The sequence below is a fragment of the Natator depressus genome, chromosome 7 (assembly GCF_965152275.1).
Source record: "Natator depressus isolate rNatDep1 chromosome 7, rNatDep2.hap1, whole genome shotgun sequence".
NCBI lineage: Eukaryota > Metazoa > Chordata > Testudines > Cheloniidae > Natator > Natator depressus.
In genome coordinates, this window is record NC_134240.1 from 33,744,243 (window position 1) to 33,764,671 (window position 20,429).

Genomic DNA, 20,429 nt, shown 5'->3' on the forward strand with positions numbered 1-20,429 from the left:
TTAAATTAGATGTTGAATCCTTTGCAGTATTGCAATATAGGGTATGGAGTGAATAATTTTTTGTGCTGTTCCCTCCTACTCTACAGGCTTCCACTACCACAAAAATTGGTTGTTGCCAGCAGAGCTGAGTGAATAATTTGCAGTTTCATATTTGTTTGAGATATTTCCCCTCTTCCTCTGTTCATTATTTGTCCATGAACAGATTGATTTTCTTGAATTTATGTTTGAAAATATGTGCAGAATAATTTCAGCAAGTTGTTCTGTCTGTAGATCATTTGGAGCAATTTGTTGTCTGAATTCAGTATTTGACATTTGTGCTGCATATGTTAGTTTGGGTTGGACTTTCATCTCGTGGTATATTTCTGCTTCCTACTTGTGTGAGCAGAACTCTCTAGAATTCAGTACTCACTTAAGCAGATGTTTCTGAGAACACTTCCATGAGTAAACTCATTTTGCTAAAAGATTTATGGAAAACTAATACAAAAAGGGTTTGAACGCACTTCAAGTTGTTTAAAACCTCAAATATCCACCAAAACTTTTTTGCAGTCTTCATCCAGGTATAGTTACCCCAACCCCACCCCGCCATATATATATCTTCCCACCTCTAAAGAGATTATCTAGACAATTCACATCTTGAATCTGTTTGCAATCATAGCTTCTTCTGTCTCATCTCAATTAACTATAATTTCAGAGTCTTACAAGAGTTGATGTGACTTGCAGGAAATATGAGACACAAGATGGTCAGGTTCCAAATGATGACCAAAGCTATGTACCCTTTCAGCATAGGGTGCTATTTAGTCTCTAGAAATATTTCCAGGACCTCACTGACTATTGCTAAATCTTAATGAAAGTTTTGTAGTTTTTAATTTTATGTAATTTCTTAGGGGCTAGATCCAGTTCCTGTTGAAGTCAATGTAAAGATTCCCATTGTATTCAGCAGCAGCTCAGTCAGGCTCTAACTGCAGAAATTGATTATCCCGAAGTTCTTTCCATCTAAAGATAAAGTATTTACCTCTTTGAGAGCAGTTTAAAACAGTGATTGTAACGTCTACAGGGGTTTGCATGCTTCATCATGAGATCCCTTTGAAAGAGGGTATTGGAATGGGTATACAATGTGGAAATGTAATTAAGAAGCCATCCCAAATGCACAATGCAACCATAACCAATATTCAGATCATAGGGAGGATTTCAGATATAAGGATTTGCCTTTCTTAAGTCATTTAAGGCATAAATTCCCAAACTGAGATCCATGGATAATTGTTGTGCAGAGAACGGGCTGATCATATGGAGCTGGTTCCCCATCCTTGTTTCTGGCTGCTAATCTGCATTAGAAAATTACAAATTCACTACACACCTTATTTTTCAATGTAAGAAATTGCTGTAACTGCCACAGAGATCTTCTGTGATTCTGAAGGGGAGAGGCGGTGGTCCACATGCTCATGCATTGGCGAGGAGGTGTTTTTTGGGATCATGAGTGGGAGGGAAGGTGTGAGAGACCATCTCTCTATTTACATGGTGTCCACAATATGATTTCAGAGAACCTGGGCAAATCTCAGCAATGAATCTGAGATCTGTGAAACAGACAAATTTCATAATGTAGGTTCAGTCTGTGTGGGTTTTTGCAAACTGATTTTCACTTTGAGATATTGGGGTCAAATATCTAAATCTAAACAGTTAAAATTACTGAGTTTAGAACTGGTGAAAATTTTCCAAACCTTGGTTTGACACCCTTCCCCCCCCATTTTTTTTTTAATAGTGTTAGGACTGGTATAAAAAAATCAAAGATTTTTTGCAAGAAATTCAAGAAAAGTTCTGGTGTTCAATCAGCTGTAACTGAGAGTTGCCTGGTTTTGCATTTTTGCATCATACCCATGCAAAACCTCTAATTTCAACAAGGTATCTATGCAAACCAGAAGTCAGTTCAGCTTCAATCAAAAGATTTGTGAAACTTTTAGCAAGACCATTTAACTAATCTGTTCTGAATGTTACATGAATCAGTGCAGGAGAACAGACTTAATGCACTTCACTCATGTGCCCCAGGCAATCGCCTTTCTAGTAACTTCTGCTACTACTCCAGTAAATTCTTCTGAGACGAACTGAGAAGTGAAATCTCTCTCTCTCTCTCCCTCACACTCACACTCTCACTCTCACACAGCAAGTCTATTATATAAAGGAAATATTGGTGCTAATGATCACTAGACATTACCAGTTATTCTTGATGGTAGCTCCTATTTCTTAAAGGCACACAAACAGCCAGGAGTTCAGAACAGTATCTTCTATTGCGCTTCTGTTCTGGGATATGGTTGGGGTGGGGAAGGGAGTACACTTTAAGGGAATTCAGATTTTAAGAGAGATGAAATTTGTCTTGTTCTACAATAATTTTTTTCAGCAAATGTGACCATTGTCAATGTTAGACAAGGTGTATGCCAGAGGCTAAAGAAAAGCTACTTCTGAGAAATTACTATTTTATATACATAGGTTTCAGAGTAGCAGCCGTGTTAGTCTGTATTCGCAAAAAGAAAAGGAGTACTTGGGGCACCTTAGAGACTAACAAATTTACTTTCGGACGATGAAGTGAGCTGTAGCTCACGAAAACTTATGCTCAAATAAATTGGTTTGTCTCTAAGGTGCCCCAAGTACTCCTTTTCTTTTTATTTTATATACATGTGGATTTTACACCCTTCACCCCAAACTGAAAATTCCTCCATAGCCTGCAAAGGTGAGTGCTTGTTTGAATGATCTGTCTCAATAGGCGTTTGCTCGGGCAATTTAATTTCTGCTTTTCAGACCTTTGCAAGTTTTTATTAATTTATTTTCTCTTTTTGTTTAGGTCACCAGCCATTGTTTTCTCCATTTGGTTCTCAACCGTTCATTGAAGCCAATTTCCACATACCCATTTTAGGCACTTCTGTGCCAATTTGAGCACCTATATTTAGTGCCCAAATTTAAAAAAAAGTCTCCATGTGCACTGGATGTGTGCGCCACTGCACAGCCAGAAAGTCTGAATATTAATTTAACTTAAATTGGTGAGCCACATTTTTCTACTTTCCCAGCTAAGATATGTTCCTGAGTGACCTCCAGCCAGAACAGGTTCTCAGCTGATAAGAAAAAGTTATAAAACTGGCATCCCCAAATGAGTTATCAGGTAGCAACACTGAGCCATAACACAGTTAACAAACACCATCCATTTCATGGCTTGGATTGTAAGTTCACCATTTAACAGTAATAATTTCAAATTCAATGACTGCATGGAAGCAGAATTGCTTGGGGCTCAAGATTTGAGTCTCATCAATTAGCATAAGGCCAGCAGGTGAAGCCAAATGATCTGATTGGCTCATAAGAATTCTCTGTTGGCTGTGATACAGTACAGTTAGGCCTGAAAATCCCTGAGTAATTTGTAATAGATATGTGTAAAATCACAGTAAGGCATTCTAATGTGAGAACTATATTGTATTTGCATCTAATTTTGGTGGGGTAGCACTCTGCCAACACTCTAAGTAGGAATTAATAAAATACAATTCATGCCCTATCATGTCATATTGCTGGTCTTTCTGAGTGAGATTTTTTATCACTCTGCTCATAAATCTAGTCCCTCTAGACAGGAAAATTATTATGAAGCAGAATAATAATAGCTTACATTTCAGAGGACTGCCCACCTTTTCCTCCACATTAAGCAGATCAAGCTGGGACTATTCTCCTCTATTCTGGTGTTAAAATGTTTTATGTTTGGCAGTGACAAATGAAATCAACACTTCTATTCAATTATTTAGTTTCCCAAAGCAATGTTGTACTTGTATCCATCTTCTAAGAACTATTAGTACTATGCATAAAGGGCTGAACTCCAATAGTGAGGACAAATCTTTATACCTACATTGAGCAGGTTTCATTTTACAAATACCTAAATGTCAAATTCAGTCATTCCACATAGCTAAAAGAAAGAGTCTATGGGCCTGATCCAAAGCCCCCAGTGTGGGGTCTTTCCATTAACTGTGTCTGGCTTTGGTTCCACCCCATGTCCACTGTAAGACTTCTTTAGGAGTATATCCCCTCTACGCTCCAGACCAACAGGTTTGAAATGGATGGGAGCTAGTCACCTAAATATTTTTGAGGATCTGGGCCTACATACTTAACATATGTTGGTATGTGTCCCCCATGTTCCTATCTACCTGCATTTCCATTGGTGCTGATAATGCATACTTTAAAGTATTAGAGAATTCTGTAGCCCACACTGAATATACACACAGCAAGGTAAAGGTACCAGATAGCACATTCCTACTAAGGGTGGTGGTCGGGTTAGTTTTATAAACCAAGTCTGTATTTAAATAAAAATATAGAAACCTTTAAAGTATGAATAACCAATTATTTAAAAAAAATAGTATACATGGGTTTCTAGGTCAAGATTTCAAAAACAGCATCTCTGAATTTATACCCTCAATGCTGCAATGTCCAGGTTTTGTAATCTTTTTGGCATGGGTAATTCTGCCTACACAAAGTAAAAGGCTGAGATATGGCCACTTTGGAAAATTGGCCCAGAAGCTAATTTAAAAAAAAAAATTCCACTAGAAGTGGACTTCAAACATAATAGCATGTTATAGTTGGGCTTTGCTCATAGTTCTTAAGACCTAATTAAATAAAAGGGCAATTAATTCAAAGAAGCAAAGCAATAGATTCATCTTGTACTTCCCATGTTTAGCGGGATTTCCACTTCCCCTCATGATTAAATTAAACATCTTATTTGACTGTCTGATACTTATGAATTTATAGATGGCAGAAATTATGATATGGTGGTATGTACAGTATTTTAAGAATCAGCTAGAGAATTGCTTCTCTCCTTCTCTCACGCCACCCGCTTGCCTCTGTTATATAAACATTTTTAAAAAGTGTTTAATCTAATTGTTAAAGAATAGCATATGTGAAGAGTAGTAATCTAGCAATGTGAAACATATCATGAGTCCAGGGGAATAAAATATAAGTAGCCTATTTTCTTTCAACACAAGAGAGGAAAAGCACTTGGATTGAAAAAAGAAATTAAATCTACTGTACATGATTCTGTCTTAGTGTTCACACTCAGAAACTGCATATCCAATTGCATTTATACCTCTCTGAGGGCTGCAATCCAAAATAGAAACAGCATAGACTCAAAAAGCAGTGTTTCCAGCTTGATTAGTCAGAATCCATGGATATAATTTAAGTAACAGCATTGTCTGCAAATTCATATGCTGTTTCCTACCTGTGGCTCACATCTACCTATCGCAAAAAGGAGCTGTTTGTTAAATTGCATTGCACTGTGCTGTGCTTCACTGGATCAAGTGATGTGACTTAGTGCAAAATAAAGTACACTGTATACCACGTATCCTTATTCTACGGGGAAGATATAATCTCTGTAATTATACTATAACCACATGGTAAATACCACGTAAATACACAGTAACTGCATGTTTCTGCAGCTTGCTTGTTAATTATGCATTGTTACCAAGTAGGTCAAAGATAAATTACCATGGAACTTGCAGCTTTTAGCTGTTTGAGGGATCCTAACTTTAGAAACCTGTATAATAAAGTAGTTCATACAGCTGCATTGTTTTTTATCCATTGTCCACTGGAATGGGGAAGGGACATAGTCCACTTATTTCCCCCCAAACCACCAGAGATTCAGTGCAGCTACCTTATTGGGTATCTCTAGTCATGTCTTTGTGGTATGCTTGAGATGCAAAGCTACTTGAAATTTCTACGTGGAGGTCTGGAGAAGTTCAGCAAACTCCTTCTAACAAATGTACCTATCTCAGTTTGAAAACTCTATTAGCCATCTTATGAAAATATCATCTTGGAAATCATTCACACCTATGCAATGAAACTACCTTTTTCTGACACAAGATTCAATTATGCAGGCTAACAGGAAGAAATCATGGTCCCATTGACTTCAACGACGTTAGCATTTCACCCATGAAGTTGACTATCAAGCAGTTCTTTAAACCGCCTATATTCATTTACACAGAAATAGACAAAGAGGTATAAGAACATCAGGTAGCCCACCTCAGCTCTACTCTGTGGCCAGAGTTACACTTATTCCTCCATTTGTAGACTATAATTTAATGTTTTAATGGTATTTGTTTAACCTAGAGAAATTTGCTCTCCCCAAGGTGAATCTTTCTTCTGAGCTATGATTTTGTAATGGTTTGGTTGGCTGGCTTGTCCTCTGGTATAAGGCTAATGCTTGAACTCCATGACTGTTTCTCTTTTCCTATTTCATTACATTCATGTGTCCATGTTGAACCTGCAAAGGGCTGTTGATGGGTAAAACTGCTGCTTCAAATTTGAGAGATTATTCAGAATTAATCTCCTCCTTGGCAACAGATACTAAAGTTTTGGGTTATTTATGCCACAGAATTTAAGCTTTAAACCATCCACCAGCTGATTTAACAGTAACAGACTTTTTAAAGACCTATTTTATATTAACCTATTGCAAGGAAGAAATTTCCTTTTCACTGAAAATTTTAGTGTCTCAATATATTAAGTTTTCAATACTGATAGGAATGGTAGGCCGCTTACAGCTTGAGGTTTTAAATAACATTTCTTCTTATTTATTATTTGTTTCATCATAGTGCCTAGGAGCTGTAGTCACGGACGAGGACTCCATTATGCTACGTACTGTACAAAGACAGAGCAAAGAGATGGTGCGTGCCCCAAAGAGCTTGCAATCTAAGGACAAGACAGATGGGAGCATAACAGGAAACAATGAGACATTCTGGGCCAGCATGATAGGCTGTGGTATCAGTGCCCCAATATTGTGAACAATAGTCTAGTTTTTTGTAGGCATCGTGGAAAAGGAGAGATTTGAAGAAGGCTAGTGAGGTATCTTTGCGGATGTTTACGGGGAGTGCTCACAAGTGCAAGAGGCCACATGGGAGAAAGCCTGAAGGCATGTGTTTGAAAACTTTACAAGTGGATGATGGAGGCTGGCATCACGGGCTGATTGGAGACAGGTGTTGACCTCTTCATCGTGAATGACAGATGATAGCGTGGGGATAGGCTGTGAAGGGCTTTTAAAGTGAGGACAAATAGCTTATATTTGATGTGATAACAAAGTGAGACAGTGAAGTGATGGAAAGAGAGGGGTGGCATTGCAAAGTGACAGGTTAGGAAAATGCATTCTGAATGGGTATGAGCAGGGCAAGATGGCATTTGTCAAAGCCAGAGAAAAGAAGGTTGCAGTAATTGAGATGTGAGATGGTAAGAGCCTGGATGAGTTTTAGCTGTGGTTGGATAGGAAAGGCCACATCTTAGAAATGTTATGCAGAAAGAATCAGCAAGTTTTGGACCTAGCCTGGATGTGAGGTCCTAAAGAGAGGTCTGAGTTGAAGATGAACAGCCAGATTACGGGCCTGAGTGACAGGCAGGAGGTGGTGTTGTCCACGGTCATTAAGAAAGGTGTTAACAGGGATGGTTTGGGAGGGAAGATTAAGAATTCTGTTTTAGTCCTGTTGAGCTTGAGCTGATGGCTAGATATCCACAAGGAGATATCAGAGACAGAGGCTGAGATTTTAGTTCAGACAGAAAGAGACAGGTCTGGAGTAAAGAGATTTGTGAGCCATCAGCATAGAGATGGTAATTTAAACTTGTTGATGACATTACCCAGAGATGAGATTTAGAAGGGGACCAAGGACAGAGCCCTGTGGAACCCCCCCCGAAAGTTGGAGGGGAGATGAGGAGGATCCTCTGAAGGGCACGCTGAAGGAGTGATTAGAGAGGTTGGAGGAGAACCAGGAGAGGACAGAGTCATGGAAACCAAAGGAGGATGAGATATCAAAAAGAAAAGTATGGCTGATGGTGTTGAAGGTGGCTGGCAGGTCGAGGATGATGAAGATGGAGTACTGGTTCTAAGGTTTGGTAGGAAGAGGTCATTAGAGACTTTTGCAAGAGCATTTTTAGTGGAGTGCAAGGGGCAGAAGCCAGACTGGAGAGGTCTAGGATGGAGTTGGAGGAGAACTCCAGACAGTGATTGTAAAGTGTTCAGTGATCTTAGAGATGAAAGGGAGAAGGGTGATGGATGGTAATTGGACAGGCAAGTGGGGTAAAGAGGATTTTTTTTAAGATAGGAGAATCTAAAGAATGGTTGTATTATGAGGGGAAGGAGCCAGAGCATAGTGAGCAGTTAAGGAGAAAAGTAAGGAAGTAGATGAGAGGGGTGATCAGGAAATGGGATGGGAAGGGATCACTGGTGCATGTTAGAGGGGCTAGACGAAGAGAGCAGCTGAGAAACTTCGGCATCTGTGACACAGGAAAAGGAAGAGAAAATTGTAGGAGTGGAAAGGGGGAGAGAAGTTCACATTGTACATTTCCAATTTTCTCTTGGAAGTAGAGCTAGGGGACATTTTCTCAGTGAATAGTTTGTCACAAAATTCAGTTGTAGGCTGACCAAAACTGTTTGTGAATTCAGGTCAAATTCTGTGAATAATTTTGACCAAAAAAAAAAAAAAAGAGGGTGGGGGAAGAGAATTGCAAAAAGTAAAAATATTTTGACATTTTCTAAATTAAATATTTTGACTTTTGGTTTTAAAATATTTTGTTTAGAAATTTATATTTAACCAAAACACCCCCAAAAAGAGTAAGCCGCCTCCTCTGAAAACTAAACAAAATTTTTAATTTCAGGTCAATGTGAAATATTTTGTTTTTTAATTTTAGCAAGAACAAATTTAAATTATTTTGTTCCATGTCAACCCAAATCTTTGTTTGTTTGGCCACTGAACTGAAAAAATCAATTATTCCTCCAACTCGCTTAGAAGAAATCAGTGAGATGCTGTGTAGAGAGAAAAGTGGAAGTTGGAGGAGGGGAAGGGTTTGAGGGTGAGTCAAAAGCAGTAACCCAGGAACCAATTCCGTTAACAAACCCCGTTGCCTACTCTGTCCCCATATCTACTCTAGCGACACCATCAGAGGACCCAAACACATCAGTCAGACCATCAGGGGCTCATTCACCTGCACATCTACCAATGTGATATATGCCATCATGTGTCAGCAATGCCCCTCTGCCATGTACATTGGCCAAACCCGATAGTCTCTATGTAAAAGAATAAATGGACACAAATCAGACATCAGGAATGGTAACATACAAAAGCCAGTAGGAGAACACTTCAATCTCCTTGGACATTCTATAACAGATTTGAAAGTAGCCATCCTTCAACAGAAAAACTTCAAAAACAGACTTCAAAGAGAAACTGCAGAGCTACAATTCATTTGCAAACTTAACATTAATTTGGGCTTGAATAGTGACTGGGAGTGGCTGGCTCACTACAAAAGCAATTTTCCCTCTCTTGGTATTGACACCTCCTCATCAATTATTGGGAATGGACCACATCCACCTTGACTGAATTGGCCTTGTCAATGCTGATTCTCCACTTGTAAGGTAACTCCCTTCTCTTCATGTGTCGGTATATTTATGCCTGTTTCTGTAACTTTCACCCCATGCATCTGAAGAAGTGAGGTTTTTTACCCACGAAAGCTCATGTCCAAATAAATCTGTTAGTCTATAAGGTGTCACCGGACTCCTCGTTTTTGTGGATACAGACTAACTCGGCTACCCCTTTGAGAAAAGGTTGATGGGATTCAATTAAATTGAAGTAGAATTGTTTAACTAGGAAGGAGGAGAGAACAAATTTGTAGTGGAGGAAGTAAAGTTCTTCATGCTGTAACATCTTCTAATATTTATGATCCAATGTGTATTAGCTGTCGTTGAACAGTGAACACAGTAGACGTGATAATTGCTGAGGTCTAGGTGGTTTTTTCCCAGAGGCTACTCAGCTCTTCAGTGAGAACTTCATCATACACAGAATCTAACAATATGCTTGTCATTTTTAATAGCAAAATTGTTTTTCAAGTAACCATTATATGGGTTTAGAATGAAGAGGGGCTATACATTCTCAACTCCTCGCTTGGTGGGATGAATAGTGCAAATTGAGGCAGGTTAATCCTGTAGTTAGGGTTGCTACTGACTTGTCTTCGGAGAGATCCTGGTTTGGATGGGAATACACTGTTCCTGGTTTACCCAGTTTTAAAAGTGTTTTTATTTCCTCATTAATCCCAGTAAAGCACCAGAGAAACACAGGAAACTGACAGAAATTCTTAGAACTTTTATAATTGCACAGAGAAGAGCCATCTTAGTAATAGAATTTGCATTTCACTTTTTCTTCACACTTGGGAACCTGATCTTGCTTCTATAGAAGTCCATGGCAAGATTCCCACTGACTTCAATAGTAGAAGAATCTGGCTCTAGTAACAGTGATGCAAGCTTATAATTCCTCTAATGCAAATGCAGGCTAAACCTAGTGAATGGAGAACATACACATTAATAACTGTTTTAGAGGGACATGGTTCCTCTGAAACGCATGTTGTTTTGAGAGTTTCCTTTGCCAAATTAAGAAAGAAAGAAAAAAAAGTCTAAGAGATGGCAGAATTAATTAAAATAAAATCAGGACTCTCTCATAGAAATAGACAGCAGAACACTGCATTCAAGATCAGGACAGCTGCCAATTAAAAGAAATGTCAACAACTCAGTGGCAGCAATTTCAAAGGGGAACCTTTATTCCTCACTCTCACATGCATTCTTCATGAGCAGCATCAAGAAGTGTAACATGCTAATAGCTAATAACACAGAGAATATGATTCACTAATTTACTGACTGAATAATTTAATGCATATCAAAGGAATAATTTTCTCACTTTTCTTTTTTTAGATCTAATACTAAGCTGGGTAGTATCAAGAGGTTGGAAGTGCACAGACTACGAGTCATCTTTGAATTTGTCTTTCCTGGAACATAGTTTTGTTGTTCATATGGGTTGCTTGTTCGTGATTTAATGAACCAAGTATGCTCCACCCTCATTATAATGCTTGTAGTAACTGCTCTCTGATAAGATTACTGTACTCTGGCTATAATCTCCATTAAACTGTATTCCAGTTACCCTCACTGTAATATTATTACCACTTTAGAACACTCAGATGTTTGGCCCTCCTAGAATCTCTTGCTGTCTATCTTTTGTTCTATTTCTTTAGAGATACTGCTGTCTCTGGTTACCATTCTATAGTGTCTTGGTGCAGCTGTCTGCTATTTTCATTCCAAATATGCAGTGCAAACCTCTAGAGTTGCCTGATCATGTCTATTCTGATCCCCTGTCTTCAGGTGCTCAGACTTTCTGAAACATTAACCATTTCAGGCAGAGTGGTGGTGGTGTTTTTTGTTTTTTGTTTTTTTTAAAAGTGCTCACTCCCTGAAGATTCGTATTTGTGTAACAGCTGCCCCAACCAGTTCGGCCCCATTTGTGCTAGGAGATGTACACACAGCATACTAAGACAGTACCCACCCTAAAGAATTTACAGTCTAACTAGACAAGGCTGGGGAACTGAGGCACAGGCAGATTGAGTGACATGTCACTCATATGAAACACGAATTCTGTGAACGAAGTGAATCCAGAATCATCTGAGCCCCAGTCCTGCGCTTTAAGCACAGAGCCAGCCTTCCTTTCAGATAACTTTAAGCCATGTATTTTCAGCCTTTTTGGGGAGTGAAGGAACTTGGAAAAATACTTTCCTTATTCATGTACATGTGCACATGAGTATAAGTATTTAGAATGTTGTTAGCAGATCTTGCAGCTAAGTGACTAGATGTAGAAAGTTGGACTATTGGAGAAGAACCTTTTGAATGCTCTAGTGAAAACTGGATTTGATTTGACTGAATCATGACCCACTGAAAATAACATTTTATGTATGCTCAGTAAATGTTGAATGGCAATGCCCAGCTCTTGAAGTGCCCAGCATGGTGCATGGCTAACTTTGCTGTGTATTGAATGATCTACTAAAGGTATGCACTGAGAAACCCTTCTCACAATGCATGTTAAGGCATGATTTTGAGTGGTGCACATTTGAGGAGCTCTTCTGATTTCAAAGAATGCTTTACCTCACCTACAGCCTATTAATATCTCAAATACAATGTGCAACCAGCTAAAACTATTGCAAGAACAATAAACTATCAATAGGTCGTCATGCTTCAATTTTTCACATTGTGTCAATATCCATGAAGCCTCATCTCAATGACTCAGATTAGCGCCAATGACAGGATCAAAGATTAGCCTAAAATACGTCAAACACAATTAAATTAAAACTTCAGTCACTATCTGGAGGGCGGGAGAAATTTCTTCAGTTTTCCGTGGGTTCTTCTGGATAACAAATCAAATCTTAAACAGGGCATGCTACTGTAATGGGCTACACATTGACTGATATTGCTTTCCTCGACTGATATTCAAACAGAAAGCATAATGTTTTGGGTGATGTCCCTTTAACAGGAGCTAGGACAGAATGTTGGAACCCAATGTTCTGTGGCAGATGGAGTGACATTTGCAATTGGGAAGAAACAAGGATAGGCTGCCAAAATGTTAACCAGAGGCTCCCTCAAAAATGTTCTACCTCAGTCAAAGATACATGTGAATTCCTCAAGTAAAATACTATTCCCTCCAAAAGAAACGCCATCATTCCAATACTCTTTCCCTCCACAAAAAAATAAATCAAATAAAATCCATTAATTCTACAGTATCCTCCCCATCCAACCCCCGTCCCCAATTAATAAATTAATTTGCCCAAAATCCATCCACCCAACCCCTTTCACCCAGCATGTCTCCAACACCACAGTACCTCATGGAGGCTTCTCTGAGTGGCTCTCCTGCTTGGCAGGTGTTTCTCACATTAGTGGAGGTGGCGATAAGGGGCAGGCTGTCTGTCTGGCAATCTTTGAAGTTGGGGTGGTTGGTCAGGTGGCAGACTTCTGGCTGTGGACTTAAGTCAAATGGGGAATGGACTCCCTTTGGTTCTTGAAGTGGGTAGGTCTCCCTTGACCATTCCTGAGAATGCCCCCTTGTCCTTGTATTGCAAGAAGGGTGTCTACAAATTCCTGATCTACGTTCTCTATCCCATTTATTTTGTATGCTTTTATCTGGTCCCCTCTTATGTGTTTCCTCTCTAAGGTAAACAGACCCCATCTTTTCAAACTCAGAACATTGCTTTAGAGCAGGTCAGTGAACTTTCCTCTCATGTGTAGGTCGTGCCAGATTTCAGGTGCATAATGTTCTGCTAGTGATTAAGATGCCTGATCCCTGTCTTTTTGCTACAGCTTTCCCTGATGCAGCTTGAGACCGCTAGTGGAGCTGCATCCATGGCGAGTTATCTGTTTTTCCTACTGAGGAAAGGGTCTTGGATATCAGAAGAACCTTCTGCTGGCATTTCCTCTGTGGTGATAGGACAAAGGCAGGCTGGTCCTGCTTACACATCACGGGTAAAGATAAGAGTTCTTTCTGGTTATAACAAATCTCCACTTACTATGGAAGGGTTTTGGAGGACAGTGAGGGATGGCCAGCAAAAGCAATTTTATCTTTGAACGGAAATTAAACTTTTCAAGGCAGTAGTGAAGGAGGCTGACTAATCTTATGTTTATTTAAGATAAGATTATAACAGAGGAGTCTCATCTACTTTAGAATAGATTAGAGAAACTCAACCTTACTCCATAACAGATTGCGTTGTTGAGGTAATCATTATAACTAATGCCAGAGGACATGGAAAATGCTCTCTCTGTGGGGTGACCCTGATATTGACACTAGCTGCTGGCTCTCCAGCAAATAAATACTCAAGCACTGGTGTGCCAAATAAAGAACTAGGTGGCATGAAGGATGCTTTGAACCATTACATGAGCACCCTTATATCAGTTGAACTAGGGCAGGGAGATATGAGGAAAGTCCACATCACATCCAAGTGTGTTTATGGTAATCCTAGCTCTTAGGTGAGTGGTGCTTCTTATGTTTCTGTATTTTCATTTTCCATCTTCAGACCTATTTCTAGGCAGTGATTTTTATGGTAAGAAGTTTGGGTACATGACACAGGCTCCAAATTTTTTTCCAGGTATCCTCTTAGGTGACTTGATTACCACTTTTATCCAAGTACCATATCATAATATCCTCCAATCTATATTAGTATATTCCAGCACAGCCAGAACAATGTAAATCTCACATGATCCAGCTATATTTGAAACTGTCAGTCTTGCAAAATTCCCTTTGCCTGCTTGAACAGACAAGGATATTTTAACTTGCCTTTCTTTGATGGGAATAAAGTAACTTTATTTTTTTAATGACAAGCATCATTAAGGTTATGATGATCATCTCATCTAACAATCAAAAATCACTCCATATGTAAAAAGTCCTGTAAATGCAGGCACAGGAAAGACTTCTTTTCTACATGGCTGTGTTGCAAGACTCATTTTTGCTCTAGATTTCAGCAGTCAGCAAAACTGCTTATTTGGTGTTAAATGCTACAGTGAAAAACAGTTGATGGTATTGTGTCTTTGAGAGCTAAGATATATTAGAGTCAATAGAGCGTGTCTCAACTAGCAACACTTCAAACAAGTCCTGTGCTTCTAGGTGCATCATAAAATCTGATTTAAAAGATGCAAAACAAACAAAATATTGTGTAAACTTTGTTACTCATTCTTCTTCCATATAACAGTTTTTATTGTAATAATTACTATTGGGTTAATTGTGGACCTATCAGATTTGCTTGGATATTTTTATCTACCCTTTTCTTTATAATGTAAAAAGTTTCTTTGGTACACTATACAAACCAAAGTTAAATGAAAGGGGAAAAAATTATAAAACAATATATAGTTATGACAATAGTACAATAGTCTTTTCCCTCTGATCTGTTGATGGAAGTAAAATCTTTCCATTGCTTTATTGAGTTAAGGATGGTCAATGCTGTAAACGGGGTACTGGTTCTGTTTTCTCCTCTCCGTAACTTACATTTCCTGCCCATAAACATAAATCATGAAATAGGATGATTAGAACCACTGAAATGATTTGCCTCTGAGAATTTAGGCTCAGCCCTCTAATTTTGATGTGTGTGTTTACAAACTTAGAACACTTAACACTATACAAGTGTGACATGTATTACATTTGAATTAAATATCCCTAAAATATATTACATGTCATAAAGCCATTGAAAATATGGAAAACGGTCAAAGACCGGGGTGAAATCCATGCCCCATTGACTTAAGTGGGGACAGGATTTCACTCCATAACTTTTTCCATGATGAGAAACCCTTCTCATACCCAAGTATTAGGTGTTGTGTACACTAGCACTTTTGTCAGCAAACCTTTTGGTCAGGGGTGTGGTTTTTAATCACACCCCTGACTGACATAAGTTTCACCGACAAAAGCACCAGTGTGGCCAGTACTAAGTTGGCAGGAAAGCGTCTCCCACCAACATAGCTACCACTGCTCATTGGGGGTGGTTTAATTATGCCGGTGGGAGAGTTTACAGCAGTGCAGCTATACCACTATAAGGTCGGTAGTGTATACCTAGCCTTAGTCATTAGTGTTCATGCAATATTCCTGAAGTGCAGTGTCCCAAGAAACTTGGCTTTAATCAGGTTTCACAGTGACAATTCTTATTTCTGCTACTGTATAAGCAAAAACGAGCACTCCTTTCAAAGGACGGTCTGCCAGTTTTTAATCATAGGCTAATGTTAGTAATAATTGGAACACAGAGAGGAAATGAGATAGGCAATGAATTACTGAAAGTAGAGGTGATTCTTTAACTTGTGCATATAAAGTAGTTAAGTGCTCGAATCAGTTGCTGCATTCCACCCCAGAATGAGCTGTACAGCAGTGCTGGGTGAAATATGTATCCTTTATAAAGCAGTTCAGGATCCTTCTGAATATATTGAGTCCTAAATCACAGACAAGTAGGACATTAAAGAAACATATTAAGAAATGTCAATGTAATCATCTTAAGATCAATAGTACAAAATAAACAGAACATAGGAAATCATATTTTCCATCAGTAGCAAGACATTGTTTAAATGAGCGGTACTTAAGCCATTTCTAGCTCTCATCCTCCCCATATACAATTTTTACAGCAGTTTCCTTCTTTAAGGATTTAGCCCTATGCTTAGGTACAGTGTAGATGGTCTGCCCTACACTGCTGGCATAACTTGGCTGTAAACCTGGCTTAGCAGGCCACGTGAGGATCACCCTCGTAAGAGGATGATTGTGCAGAGGCGTTGAGCCCATATAGGGACTCGCATACCACACACCCTCCTCACTGATGACATAAAAGGAGCACACAAGTGGCTATAGAAAAGGAGGCATGGTCAATATGCCCCTCAACCTTTGCCAGTCTTGGGCTGTGGTTTTTAGTGTCCTTTAGTCATTAAAGGCCAAAGTAAGCTAGAGCAGTTGTAAGGCTGCTCTAACACAACACAGGGGCCATGGTGTGTGCAAAGCAGCACCAAGATCAGAGCAATCCAGGTGAGAGCTTCAAGTCACTTTTGCATTCCATGTACTGACTGTCCAGTTTGATTATCCCGGAGGATCTGGCTCCTCATAATCAGGAAATATTGGCCAATGTTCACTGTTGGTCTTAGACTGTATTTTCATTACCCTCTTGTCCCTTGCACGTGCAACATAATGGCCCTAGATAGGGGCAGTGGTGGCAACTACTGAACCCAAGACCTCTAGATCTAAAAGCACCAACCTCAAACACTGTAGCAGATTCAAACCTCTGGGGACTAGCTACTAAAGGGGGACAGAGAGGCACACTGTTAGCATAGATTACATGTGGCATAGTTGGATTTATTATGGAGATGTCAGTAACTCTATAGTTAATACTTTTCCTAATTCATATCTTTACTCACGTTACCAATGATGTTTTGCATCTAAACATACAGGACATCAGTTAGAAAATCTGGGTTTTATTGACAACTCTGTCCTGACACACTATCCAACTTTGGGTAAATCATTTAACCTCCCTGTACTTCAGTTTCACAGTCTGTAAAATGGCTGCACTTCTCTCTCTTTTTAAAGTTATTTGAGATCTGTGGATGAAAAGTGCAATATGAATCAAGTTAATTGTGATCAGATTAGTCTTGACTACATTCGCCCAGTTTAAAAATAAAACTACGGGTTCCCTTCTAGTGCAAACCTGTACTGAAGCCACTTCAACATGCTTTGTCTGTCTCAGGTTTTTTCCCCCTAATTTTAAATTCTTTCAGTGGAAAAGCAATAAAAGTGAGATTGTGTAATCCTCTAAACCCTTCCATTTATCTGTTTTTCCAGATAAGTTTTCTAGAGCTTTATTTTATTTTTTTTCATACATTGTTGCTTCTCTCCCTTTTTTGTAATTTTGGACCATTCATCCCCTTCGCCTCCCCCCTCACACTTCCCCGATTTCCACAAGTTCCATTCTGCTGCACACTGTTGCCTAGCAACGTGTTCTTCTCTTCTGAAATTTCTTCTCTACCAGAGAGGAGCAGATCAAAGACACCCACAGTTCTGACTTATTTTATAAATTAATTTAAAGAGACACTCTCCAATGTTGTATTACTTTTGGGGGAGATCAAAAGTTGGCCTATCTGCTGGAAGTGTCAGGAAAATTAAGTTGTGCTCTTAAAAAAAAAAAAGTGCTTTGATTATTAAACATGTAATATTTACATCTTTAAGTCTCTTTTTCAGAAAGTGTCATTGTTATGCTAGTTAGTTTCATGCTATCAAATTAAATGCAGGCCTGTATCGTAAACTAATGTACATTTATGCTGCCTGTCAGAGGCAACCACAGTGTTGTTCCACCAGCTAATAAATTTTTTTAAACTCCTTCCACCTGTTGCAAAAAACAAACAAACAAAAAAAACCCCACCACCACCATTGGGAAAGACTATTTCCTAAACTATAACTACCCTCTTATACTGACTAAGAGGAAAGCAAATAAATCACAAGGTAATCACCATGTGACATCAGGGCTGCTGGAACCAGGGGTGCTGCAGTACCCCTTGGCTTGAAGTGGTTTCCATCATAAACAGGGTTTACACTTTGGTTCAATGGCTTTCAGCACCCCCACTATTAAAAATTGTTCCAACACCACACTGTGTGACATGTCATCTTTTTCACCTTCATTTTATTATTATAGATTAATATGGACTTTAATATCGGATTTTAGCAGTCCTCAGTTGAAAAAGAGAAATTAATACCCCTGTGAAAGGACTGAAAAATGTAAAACTTAAGTCATAGGGGAATATTTGAGCTTAAAGAAGGGTTCTCTCAGCATGCCAGTCCTTCTCTGGCATCTGTTCAAACTTACTTTTCAGTACAAATTGTAAGATTTTTTTCAAGAGTGTGCTGGCAGGAAAAGTCAGCACTTCATGAAAGGTGAGAATTATTTACTCTCTCATATTTACTCAGTTCACAACCCCATCAGTTAAAAAGAAAGAGACAATGATAGTAAAGAAGATTTTCACAGGTGGAAGACCTTGGAGATTATCATCTTTTCAAATCCCTAAGGAAAAAAGAAGAGGACACTAAGCACATAGCTAAAGCAGTAGCCAGACAACAGAAACAGGCCATTTAAGTGGAACACAAATCTCACTGGCAAACTGGCTCGTGAAACTGCACCCAAAGTTGCATATGCAGATTTAGCAGTTGTGTGATCAACTACTGAATTTCCTTGTGAGCAGATTCTGGTTTGGTTTGTGAGAACCAGTGCTTTTGCTGTCCTACAGATTCAAATTCAAAGCTCTCTTTAGAAAAATTGGCCCCAAGTGTGAAGTTTACATTTTTGATCACATGCCATGTTCTTTTTTTTTCCAGTGCCTAGTGGTTGCTTTTAGCATGCCTTTCAGTGAAGTGATTCTGCATTCAAAACAGAGGGTAGATTGCAAATTACAATAATATTTTTGATTAACTCCTAATATACTCTAAGATTTTAAAGGTTTTATTCCCACATACATAAATCTACACAAAATGCAACACCAACAAAAGGATGGTATTTACTAATGCTCATCCCTTCTTTCAATGAGAAAGCAAGCACACATCTTAAGTTAGACCTAACAGATTAGTAAAGCAACAAAATCAACTCTTCAAAATTTTATTATCTATGTTCCGTGTTTAGGTTGAGCTATTGTGCTACACTTAAAGTGTATTCTTGAACTGAAATAAAATAAAAGTATGTATTGAAAGAAGCAGCGGCTTAGTAAATGATGGAAAAGCTAGCTAAGTATCTGATATATTGCTGAGTGGTGTATGAACGTGGCTGAATAGTGTATTTCATATACTACATGGCCATGTGGTGTTTGTTTATGTATATAATCTGGACTGCAACTGAGTCATCCGTGGTTAACGGCTCTAGTCTTTGGCTGAATTTCTGAGGGTGAAGATCTGTGACTTGCATTCCAAGTATTCCCCCCCCATCGGAGAACAGATTCCACAATTGTCTATGGACATCCCTTACAAAAAATACAAGGCAACATTCTAAAAGTAAATTTAATGCTTCTGTAAAGTATTGACTTGCCAGGCCTGGAGACTGAAATATTTTGTGATCCACATAACTAGCACAGCACAGGCTGTGCTGCAATACTCTGCCCCTTCCCTCCCCCCACAACAATTGTCCCTTGAATAAGAATGCATGGACCAGTTAGAAACACGGACCTACAACCATACATACACCTTGGTTCATTTCTGAAATGCTTGGTTAAAGATCCCGCTCAAGTCTTCCTGAAATTGATCTTGATCACTTGTGCTTTCCCTCTTACCTGCTGGGGAAGCTGATCTTGGAGAGAGAGGCCAGTGTGTGACGTGGCACTCTATAGGTTCATGGAAATATGCTTATAAGTGTAAATATAACCTAACTGGACTATGCTTTGTGCTAGATATGCCATGTAACATCTTTGAAAAGGTTATGATCTACTGAATATGTTCATCCTATTTGAATGCATATCATTTTTATATCTGAAGTTACAAGCATAGAGCCAACGCTCATATTTAAAGTGTTTGCTGTAGGAAACACATAAGGGAGGTTTGGCCAATATATTGTGAAGGGGCCATTCAAGTAATTGGGAGTACTTAACTAACAATGGACTTTTGGAGACACCAATCCACATCTGAGCTTTCCTGGGAACATTCAAACTAACATGTAAACAATGGTGTCGGCCTGGAAAAATCTGAATCATTCATGGACATGACTTGTCCAGGTGGCTACAAACTCCATCTTGTTGCTGTGATTTTGTACAGAACAACAAAGGGGTTTCCACTCACAAGAGAGAGAATATAAAAGGCCCTGGGAGCCCCTCTATTTTGTCTTCAGCCATCTTAAGAGAGAGAGCCTCTCCACCCCAAAGAAATGCCTGAAAGATACTGGAACAAAGGATAGTAACCTACTGGGATGTGAGTGATTGCTGGACCCAGACTAGGAAGGAGTCCAGTCTGTGAAAGAAGTTTACTGTGACATCTCTGGGGGTGAGATTTCATCTGTAATCAGTTTCTTAATGTGTTAGGCTTAGGCTTGCGTGTTTTTGTTGTGTTTTGCTTGGTAACTTACTTTGTTCTGTCTGTTATTACTTGGAATCACTTAAATCC

At 39.0% G+C, this 20,429-nt stretch overlaps 1 long non-coding RNA gene across 2 annotated transcripts in view; it reads left to right on the plus strand.

Moving 5' to 3' along the window:
• The window catches only part of LOC141990646 (uncharacterized), an 87,517-nt gene extending 76,762 nt beyond the window's left edge, over window positions 1-10,755 (plus strand). For both annotated transcript variants that reach the window (XR_012640225.1, XR_012640226.1), the window contains 3 exons: window positions 6,600-6,671; window positions 8,920-9,400; window positions 10,727-10,755. This is a non-coding gene — a long non-coding RNA (uncharacterized LOC141990646). The remainder of the gene's footprint in view (window positions 1-6,599; window positions 6,672-8,919; window positions 9,401-10,726) is intronic.
• Window positions 10,756-20,429: the final 9,674 nt, after the last annotated feature.